The sequence below is a fragment of the Pezoporus occidentalis genome, unplaced genomic scaffold (assembly GCF_034315485.1).
Source record: "Pezoporus occidentalis ecotype Australia unplaced genomic scaffold, CSIRO_AGI_Poc_V1 ctg23, whole genome shotgun sequence".
Lineage (NCBI taxonomy): Eukaryota > Metazoa > Chordata > Aves > Psittaciformes > Psittacidae > Pezoporus > Pezoporus occidentalis.
Genome location: NW_026914180.1, coordinates 687,485 through 698,756, shown reverse-complemented (window position 1 = coordinate 698,756; position 11,272 = coordinate 687,485).

The following is an 11,272-nucleotide window of genomic DNA, read 5'->3' as shown; positions in this document are numbered from 1 at the left end:
TAGTGTTTTGCACATCCTATTGCCAAGGCACAGCAATCATCTTATCGCTTCCCCAGAGCCCCAGAAACTTAAGCTACCATCAAGCCCACGTGGGCTGGGCAAAGTGTTCGGGTGGCTGCATAAAGAAAGAAGCTCCTCTTTCCTTAGCTGGCTGGGGGACAGCAAAGCTGCCACATCAGGTGATGCCAATATGGGCACCTTGCAGCCAGACATTCAGGTGCCTTGCTCCAGCTGACAGGCAGGTTGAGAAGAGCAACTGGCAGCCTGGACATCATTGCTCTGAGGGTATCCCCAAGATCTCTGGCAAAGGAGTTTCAAAGACAAATTCCTTGTCCAGAGGATCAGGCATGGAGCCTTCTCTCAGCCCAGGACCTTCACCAGAGGGAAAACAAAGGCTATACATCCCAGCAAGATTTTAAGATCAGGTGTCCCACCTGAAGCAAGGGAGAGAAAGAAGATCCTATCACAGACCACAACTGTCATTAAATCATCACTCTTACTAGGGGTGTTCTGTCGTTATCTTGTGGAAGGGACTGTAGGCATCAGCACCTGTCAGATCTCTCATCCAAATATCTGTGAGTATTGACTGCAGGACAACACTTTTTCCTTCACTTTTCTCTAGGTGAAAAAGTACCTGTGTCAATATACTCCCAGCTAGTTCATATCATATGTGATGGTAGGCTAGTTGGACTTGGCAGGAAGAGGCTAAAAAAAGATAGCCAAACCAGGATCTGCTACAGAGATATGATTACCAGAACAAAGGAACGTTGAACAATCTGTGCCATGTACTTATTGATACAGCTATCTCTGTATTTCATCTTTCAAGGTGTCTTCTTTCCATGGATTCTTTGGTTATCCAAGAAATTATTCCTGTGCCTCACTGGAAGTATAAGTTACTCCTTTTTGCATGGATCACATGAAGAAGGAGGAGGAACTACTGATTACACAAATGATGACACAGATCCCCATTCAGGAATTCTTTAGTTGCAATTGCTTTGTCCTATCCATACTTAGCCAAGCAGTGAAACCTCTATAAACATGTGCCATGGTTGAAATTGCTTCAGTATTACTTTCAAATATGGTTAAGTGTATTATCAGAAAATATTTCCTTTTACAAATGGAGGAGGAGGAAAATGTATCATGAGAGCATCTGCCTAATTTGGTTTCATATATTCAAGCCACACTGATTCCCTCTAAGTAGATCTGACATTTTGACGGTTCCTCAATATGACTTTATTATTTTCAGAAGATTTTCAAGTTACTTCTGTGGAACTGAATTTTAGATTTTCAAATAGCAGAAGAAAAATGTCTTATTTAGTATCTCTCTTCCACTCTTTTATTAGAAATATATTCTTTGTTTTGAATTTAGATTACAGTGTCAACCTGTATTTTACCACACTGATGCTCCAAGTGTTCTGGCAATAGACACTCAAATGAAGATTGAGGGCCCACACTTTCTGCATCCTCCTTTAATCCACTGATGACACTTAAACCTGGCTCATATTTTTTCTGTTACAGTGTTTTCTGCAGAATGTAGTTTTCAGTGTTGTTTCTTAAACTTTATGTTTGTTTCCCCACTTCACAGGTAGTGTCTTCCAACAATGCTTATTCTCCAAGGAGCGATTTTTTTTTTTTATATCAGCAATCATAAATAAAAATAAATAACACAGCTTGAGGGCCAAACCCCTGATCTTTTTAACTTGAAATAATTATATAGGTTACCATAAAGGCCTCAATAAGAACTCTTATTACAATACTTTGGGAACATACAGCATACAAATGAGAGACTTACTGGTTTGCAGAGAAATTCATATTCCTGGAAGTATTCAAGGCTAGGTTGGAAGGGTCATTGCCCATGGCAGGGGGAAATTGGAACCAGGTGATCTTTAAGGTCCCTTCCAACCCAAACCATTCCGTGATTCTATGGTTCACAGTTTGAGTATTCTCAGCCCATCACGTCTCAGAGAAACAGACAAGTTAAGGCGCTAAACTTCTATTTGCTGAGGATTGAGTGTATGCACATGGCAGGTGACTGCAACCAGAACATGGTAATGTAATTAGGTCTTCACTGATTTCCCTAAATTTCAGTCTGCCATTTTTGACATGCTTCATCATTGCCTTTGAAAGCTTCCTTGCTGAAGTGCAGTTTCACCAGTTGAAGTTTTGTGAGGATCCTTCCCTTGAGCAGGCTGCTCTGAATTCTTTGAGGTCTCAATTATTTTAGTAGCTGTGTTGTCAGCAATTTACGACCCCAGAACTGCCAAGTCACTTTAGGATTTCCTTGTGGGGGATTATCACAGCATCACACTCAGCACGTCAGAAATTTCCTTGCAAAAACTTTTTGCCAATGCAATGTTTGTTTTATTTCTTGCCATCATTTGACAACACTGCTCATTTAACTTTTGTAATGAAATATTTGAAAATCACTTCGTTTTTTTTTCTTTTCCCCCAGGAACTGTTTGCAAGCTCTCTGGAAGCTCGCAGCAGAGCAAACAAACAAGAAAAAATGATCATGATATTTCTTCACATAGTTGCCTGACACTGTCAGCTTTAGTGGAGAGGCCTCTAAATTTTGATTTAGCAGGTAAATGAGTCAGAAGCAGTTTTACAAATATTCTTTTGCCCATCACAGCAATAATACTCCAATTCTATACTTTGTAGCCATGTGGATTTCAGTGAAGTAATACTGGAATACTCACAGAAGAACCAGGCTCAGAAAGTCAGAAGAATTCAACTGTCATCATATTTTATCTCTTTTAATCTCTAGACTAATATTACTATGTCATCCTGAAGAAAAGCATCACTCTTTAACCAGGAATAACTGCCTTCTAATTTGGATTGCGCTTGCTGTGTTTTTTCCATTCTGGGTGCCTAAAGTTAGCCAATTGAAGCCATATTGGGAATGTAAACATATGCATTTGTGTGTAAGTATCAGCCTTACTTCAGCAGGCTAAGTATATACATAAAATGTGCTAGAATTAGACAGAGAAGTCCAGCTTTACTTTACAGCACCTTAAACTCAATGTCTACAGTCAGTCTGTTGACTCAAATCCCAGTTCTGTTTCTTCCCTTGACTATGAAAGGAGCTGAGAGCAGTGAGTTCAGATGGGAACAGCTGCCTTGTAGATAGCTGAAGTTAGATGAGATTAATTCCAGCCAATCTTTCATGAGAGAAGAAATTACACTGCAAGTTTTATTAGTTTCCGTATACTTAGCTGTTCATTGCCACAGCATTACGACAGTTTTATAAAGACCGAAGATCTGGTCCAACACACTTAAATCCTTACTGAGAGGCATCATCTTTAGGCATGACAGAATTTGATTGCTGATGCCCATCTTGTTCACTGCAATAATTAGTGACACCTTTGGCAATACTTCCCAATAATGAACATCTGTCTCCCAGAATCTGAGTCAAAGCTGCATGTGTTGCCTTATTGTATATGAAAGCTTTTACAGGCAGAAGAGCTGTAGGACTTTTTAGTTATTTATGTTAATTCGCTCCTAAATATTGCAACAATCATCTACAGCAGTTTCAAACTTCATAGCTTTGGGTATGAAATTTTACAGAGTAATGCTTTGTGCACTCAGTCAGTATCTAATTAAAATACATGCTGGCGGGCTTACTGTGGCTCAGCCGAGATCGCTTGTGTTCATTTCCTTCAGTCCTTCTGATGATCAGTCATAGTCCCTTTCTACAGGAGTTCTTTGCATCAGATGTCTTTAGCTACAGATGTCTTTATTTTCACTACGAGTCATTTTAGGGGGCTCACAACATACTTTATAACAAAATTATGGCCTTGCGTATGCTACCTTCAATTAGGATGGTTCAGCCTTTTCCAGGCTATATATCAGTATTGAAACCTCACACCTGAAGGGTTAGATGAAGTTAGCAGTGGGTCCTCCAAAGGGTAAGGCTGTGCTCATTATCAGTTAAAAATATTTTGCTTTTGGGATCCACATACTTTGTTACTAGTTGCACCCTGATGTTTCCACGGACGCTGCAGAAAAGGTGGGGAAGTGGGTGGACCCAGCCTGTGGATTACCAAGGAAAAAATCTCATAAAAATGTAAAGTAATTCCTGTAAAATTCCAACACTTTATTCATTTTAGCAGAGATGAAGCTATCCAAGCATTTACAGAAATTTCCTTCCAGCTCTCTAAGGAAGATAGAATATTTTTATGCTGGCTTTTAATTTAAAATCATGCTGAAGTATCTGTGAATGTAGCTAATTCTACTACTAAGATATAAAAGAATACATTATGATAGCAGAAAAAGGATGCACCATTTCATGCTTATTTATCAGAGAACTGGTAGTAAAGAATTTCTTTTTTGCTCAGAAATTCAGTTCTCTAGGTACTGGCTGTCAATAAATGCCGTATTACACACTGAGATATGAAAAGGAAGGAGAAGATTATTGTTAGGGCTAATGCAATTTACGCTTTAATGAAAACAGAGGCAGAGAAATTGAGCTAAAGGCACCTGCAGTTCCAATGCTTAAGGGTATGTAATTTCTGTCGTGTTTGTCTTTTTTTTTTTTTTTTCAGGTGGAGAGGGAGCAAGAAACTTTTTCCAGGTAAGTTGATGAGAGCAATTGACTGAATATTGAGACTTTTTCCAGAAAAAAAAAATAGTTCTAGTCTGTGAAAGACTAAAATAATTAAATGTATAATATGGTTCAATTTCTCTTCAACTCCAAGAACAGATACAGAAGGTGTTTGACAGACTTAACAAAACCTTTATTCATTCTCATTTGAAATCTTTGAAACATCTGGGTAGAGCATTTAGGGATGGACAGAATAATATTCCCTGAGTACCTGCAGCTGCAATGCTGGCTGAATGGAAGGCTCCACAGACCTGTCTTTCAATCCACATGAAAATATTCAGGATGCTGGTAAAGCAATTCAGATACAAACGTGACCTGAAAACAGTGGCTCCTCCATACCAGCCTGTGAATCAGCTATAGGTATGACAATAAAACACAGCTGGGTTGCAAAATCACATCATCCTTATCAGGCTTGCATTAAAATTTAGATATCAGTGCAGATGCTGTACAAGAATTCTAAGTTTTATAACATTTCATATATGTTAAAAATCTAGACATTTCCTTCTATGGAGGCAGAAAACAAGTAGCAGTAATAAAAGCAACAACATTGCCATGTACCATGTTAGCGCATCTCTTCTGAGATTGCAAAGAACGCCAATGTGTTTTACATTATTTAAGGAAAAGAGATTCAAAGAGTTCTTAGGAGTGTCACAGGTAAATAATCTATTTAAAAAATAAGCTTGGGGATTTTCTGTACCTCCCTGGGCCTGACTTTGAAGTCAGCCCTGCTTTGCACAGAAGTTACAATAGGCATCTCCAGAGGTTTCTTCCAATCCAAATTTTTCTATGATTCTGTATTCCATAGCTATTTATTTTACATATAGAGGCAGCATTTCTCCTTTGGGAAAATTCTTTGTAGAACTCCTGAAGAGGCAAAAGGTGATGTTCATTTATCATCAGTACCTATGTGGTGTGGGCTAGGAGCCAGACATTGAACAGACATGCTTCACATCCTGCTTCCTCAAATACCTGGACTTGTTTTCAACATCCCTCCCTGCCAAGGGTGGTATCAAGCAAATGGAATCAGCAGAAAGCTGAGCGAGTGAACAGTCTGGTCTGGCTCATGTGTAAAATTGTGGAGAAGATAAACAGAAATCACAGGGACACAGAATGAAACAGACAAAAATACTTTTAAAGAGAGAAAAAGCATTTATGGCACAGGGAGTTTCACACAGCTGAGTGAGTCTTCACAAAGCACTGCCTACTTCAGAGGTTTCACCCCTTTTCTGGCAGGGGACCATACCTGCCATCTAAATAACTTCTGCAGCAGAGGGAAACAAAAAATAACTGATCCTTTGATCACTCTACCCAGAGAAATCATGTTCATCTACTTTAAGCAGCAATCAGGATTAAAACAAAGACAGCAGGTTTTAGTCTAATGAGCCAAGTGGGGAAATCCTTTACAGAATAATACTCTAGGTTACAGAAATAAAACTTAAAAAGAGGAAAAATCAACCTTAAACATGCCTGACATCTGCTTCTTGTTAATCTGCCACTGAGGTAGCGAGTGCAGCAGATGACCCATCTCAACAGTACCTTTCCCCTGTGGTGCTGTCTTCAACAAGGGCTCGTTTTTGACAGCATCTCTCTTCAGTGATATCCAAGGGGACTCAGAGCAATATCTGGGAATGTCCATTTCTCCTTCCTCTGTTCAGTAAAGGGGCTCACCATGCTAAGCTGTCAGAAGGCAAATGGTAGATTATCTGAAATTTGCGAAGCATTAGGATATAATTCTCACACTATGCCAGTCTTTCTGTGTAGGAAGCCCACTGATTTGCAGCCTCTTCTAACCTCTCTCTCCATCCAGCAAGACTTAACACTATGAGGCTTTCCAGGATGTGTGGTTCCCACAATAAGCAGAAACTAAACAAGCATCAGATATCTTGATTCTTGGAGTCAGAAAAAAAAAACAAAACAGAAAACAAAAACAAAAACCCAAACCATAAAATGTTTTACTGGCCTAAATGTTTACTAGCCACTAAATGTTTTAATGGTATGCTGGCTTGGGCAAGGGCATGAGAGCCAGGAATTAAGGTCTCACATGTTCCACTGTTGATGTGTTTTAAGTTAAGTCTTCTCTTCTTTGCTTTCTCTACCCGTAAATTTGGAAAAACCCAAAATGTTTTAACCATAAAATGCAGAATTAGTATGCAAAGCGTGAAGCATATGGTGTTTATATCAACAATAAATATTTTTGTGCTTGGATGACAGGCAGAAAGCTCCTCTCCACCGCATGGTGGGTGCATTGATTACTGACTTTATAGGAGGCAAACTAAAAGCAACTGTTTCTGTGTCTCAACTGTGTAACAATTTGATGCTGAAAGCACAGCTGACCTGCGGACAACGCTATGAAACAAAAAGGAGCTGCGGGGACAGCTTCTTGCTTTTCTTTCAGCCTTGGTTCTGAATTTTTCATTTCCTGTATTCTCATGTCCAATATGTTACAATAATCAGTATGACTGAGGAGCACTGGCATAAGGCCACACTGATTAATATAACCAGGTAATCCAATCTTAATGAGGTTTTAAAAGGAGCTTGACAGTAGTTCACAAGCACTTATTAGATGTATGGCTTGTCTGTGATTACTGAAGCATGCAAAGAATGTTATTAATAGGTCTGCAGTCAGGTGAATAGGTCTGCAGTCTTTGGATTAATTTCATGTAGCAACAGGCAGTGTTTTAAGTAAGTGGAAACTTCAATGACAAACATGTTGATAAACTTTCCAAGAACTTGAGGAAACACAGCAGTGGAAAATGGATAAGGATAAATGTGTTGGGTAAACATTCGTATCTCAGATTCATCCTTCAAGCACATCTGCTCCAATCACCTCAAGTTCACAAACCACCACAGATAAACACACACCATCTTTCTATAACCAAAGTCTGAAATTCTATACCTGAATCACCAACCATGAGAAAGCATAAATGATTACGAAAAAACCTCCCAAAACAACTGCCGTGAATAGAAAATGCAGATGCCATGGCCTGCTGGACAGGTCTGTGTGAGCACAGCAGTGACCCCCAGGTTAAAAAAGGAGTAACCTCCCTGGAATTACAGTGTTGAAAAAGTACCACAGGCTTTATAATGACATAACGATGGCTGTGCCTAGTCAAAACAAAGCACTGCCCAGCTCCATTTCATGGGCTGGGACTGCATAACTAGCAGTAAATGCGACAGGCAGATAGTACTGTCCTGAAGTATTTACTCAGCCTCTGGTAATTTCTGTTCCAGCAATTTCCTAGGTCAGGAGGTATATCTTTGCATCTAAAGCTATTATTACCTTTTTTAAAAGAATAAAAATCTATGAATTTATCTAGTCCACATACATTCCATACTCCATATTTATTTCTATATATGCCCTTTATTTTTCATCCATGTAAACTCTTCCCCTTCACAACAAGCTGTGTCAAGGAGTTTAACAGTTCATGCAATGTGAGGAATCATTTTCTGCTATTGGTTTTGAAACTGAATTTTGGTGGTTTTGTTTTACAACTCTTAGTTCTCAAATTGAAAGAAATAGTGAACAAATGTTCTCTGACCGTCTTCTGCAGGCTCCAACTCTTTCAGACACCATGGTGTTTGCAATATAGTCCATTGCAAATTCACAGAATACTGTTATGAAATGAAAACAGGATAACATAGCAACCACTTTATTTTTTGCATTTGCCATGCATATTTGTAGTCCACTGACTAACAATCTCTTTGTCTTTCTCTGATAGTTAAGGTCTAAGTTCAATAATTCTAAAAGTCTCATAATTGAGGACATAATGATTTTCGGGGTTCATGCGTTTAAGTAAAATGTCTAAAGGCAGGTTGTCAGTACAAGCAACAGCGCAAACAAGCATCATTTTATAGAGGACAAAAAAGTACATGTTTGTTGTTTTGGTTTGGTTTTAATAAAGAAAATATACAAACCTTTGTGAGAACATCATCAGAAGCAGAAAAGAGACAATGTGCTATTGCTGGAGCAAGTCAGCTTTGCCAAAATTATTCTGGTTTCATACTAGTACCAGTGACAATACAGCTTCGTAGCTTTAAAATGGTCTAACTACTGAGCCAGATCTTGCCATTGTTCATGCAGAAGGCAGTAATTCTTATCAGTCTCAGTAGGGATAGCTGCTTAAAAGCTGAGTCCCAGTCTTGCTCATTTGTTTCATGAAATAAATGCCTTTCAGTAAAAGCAGTTTTCACTAATAGTAAATTCAGTCTGCTGAGATTCTGAGCAGCTATTTAAATCTGGAGATTTAACAGATTAGTAGGAGAATGCTTATTAAGAATCAAAATGTGAACTCTCACATTAAGGATTTTCTACAGCCTCCGTGTTCTCATGATAAAGAGACATCAGGTCACCTGCTCCATTAAGCCCTAGTGTTTATGCAATTCATTAAGGCAGAACAGGAAATGCTGTCTGCTTCCAAAATCCCCTACGGAATTATTATAACTCTTTTCAGCATCCCACAAGTTGTGCCTTTACTTTAAGAACTGCAGATCGTCTGAAACAACCCATCAGAAATATTCCTAAGGAATGTTTTCCCACTGGGAAATGTCAACCTGTCAAAAGAAAAATGTATCACGGAAATAAGTCAAGTTTGATAAAACACTGTTTCGAAAAAAATCGGAATAGAACACATCCATAGAAATGTTCTCTTGTCAGTCTTTCAGGAGCAGCAGGGCTTGTTTTCTATTTTAAAATAGCTTTTTGGTTTACTTTATTTCCCATGAAACAAAAGGAGAAGAAATCACAATGAAAAAATTTTAGTGCCCCCCAAACAACCAACCTTTGATATTATTAATTTTGTTTCATGAGGATTTTTTCTATTATCCATTTAAAATTAATTTTTTTTTGTACTTGCCAGAATTTCAAGTGAAAAAGAAAATCTCTTTCTTTCTCCAGTTTTAATTAAGCCATGCATTTCCCACAGATTTATTCAGAAGAGGAAAATGTAGAAAACACACAAATACACAGAATTAATAAGCAATATTGGAATACATATTGAAATAGAGGAGGCAAATTCATAGAAGAAAAACTTATTGAGGTTTTTTAAATAAAAAGACATGCCATCTGACCTTGGAAATCTGGCTGACTGCACACAAATCTTCATGGACATGAAAACTTTAATCTTAGGAGGTAAATACTGTTATCAGGGCTCACTCCAGTGCAATAATCAGCATAAATTTAGGTTGATTCTAGCAATGAAGCAAGAAGCCATGACTAATCTCTGATTAATTTGGCATATTTTACTTCTTCTGAAACTAGTTTGTTTTACCCATGGGTCTGCCATTGTTGTCTCCTAAAGTAATGTGTGCTCTCCTTTGGGAAGCTCTGGATGACAGTCATGGAAACTCATTGTTTCACAGGCCATATCTCTCTAAAAATGGAGCTATGATGGGTCAACTAGAAAGGCTAATTTATCTGAGTGGAACATCCTACTAACACAACTATATTGTTTCCATGTCCAGAATTAGCTTAGTTGAGACTAGACGAGTATCTCAGCCTTGGCAGCACATTGCAGAACGTAGATATTTCCCAGGAGACATATCCATAATCTATCTGCTTTGGAGACAGATGCTGTCAGCTGTCACAATAATATGTTATTGCTTTCCATATACAATCAAGAGCAACAGCAGTACTGTACAGATTTTCTGGCATTTCTCCTTCTTAGATTCAGAATGTATTTAAGGCTACAGTGTTGTTTTGGCTCAGTTGTTTTGTGGTGATGAGAGAAACTGTGGGATAATTTCAAAATGGGAGAGATTTCCAAAACTGAGGTGTTGAAATTTTTCCTGAAGAAAAACAGGAAATGAAGCTGTTTGAACTTCTCAAGCAGATTGTCCCATAGACAGATACCAGTGGCACACAGAAGTTTGTCCTAGGCTTTTACATGCCTTGTTTTGAGAACCACTGAATTGGCAGAGCCATGAGGATACAAATAGTCCTGTCCTGTAGTTGCTGGTGTCCAGTCAATGAGTTAGTCACTGTAGCATAGCGTGAAGGTGATAAATGCACAGATTATAGAGGTTTACCAAGAGAAAAAGACTACGGTCATCAGTAAGAATGAACTACCACAATGAATTCTGTATTATCCAAGACTGAGGAGTCAAATTATGCTGGAAGGCTTCATACCACCTTCATAATTAAGGCCTGTTAGGCTTTTCAGGGAGACAGTTTCTTGTTTGACTCTTTGGTTGTAGCATTTCAGCAGCATCCAGTTGGATTTCTGGGGACTCAACTTGCTTCCAGCCCTTCAGGCAAGAGCTATCTGACCTTAAGGAGGCATTATCCTCATTTGGTTACTCTGTTCTGCTTATATTCTTCCTATGGAAACTAAGAAGTACTCAATAACCTAAATGCCAGTTTTCAAAAATGCCCTGATTCTAACTGGGATGAAAAGTTTCCTGTGAAGCAGGGCTTCATTTTATGCTCTGCTACATCAGAAATCAAGACAGACTCAGGGAAACAGATATGTCATACCTGTGTTTGGACATGGGTGCCATAGATAAAGACTGACACACAGGCTGACTTCCCAGCTTCACCTTGGGCTGGCTGTCATCATGGACCTGTGTGGCAATCACAGGACTATGTCTGACTCTGGTTATTATTGCTAGACCTGATCTTAACATTGACTTCCTGGCCTAACCTTGGACTTGAATCATCAGCATCAATTTGCC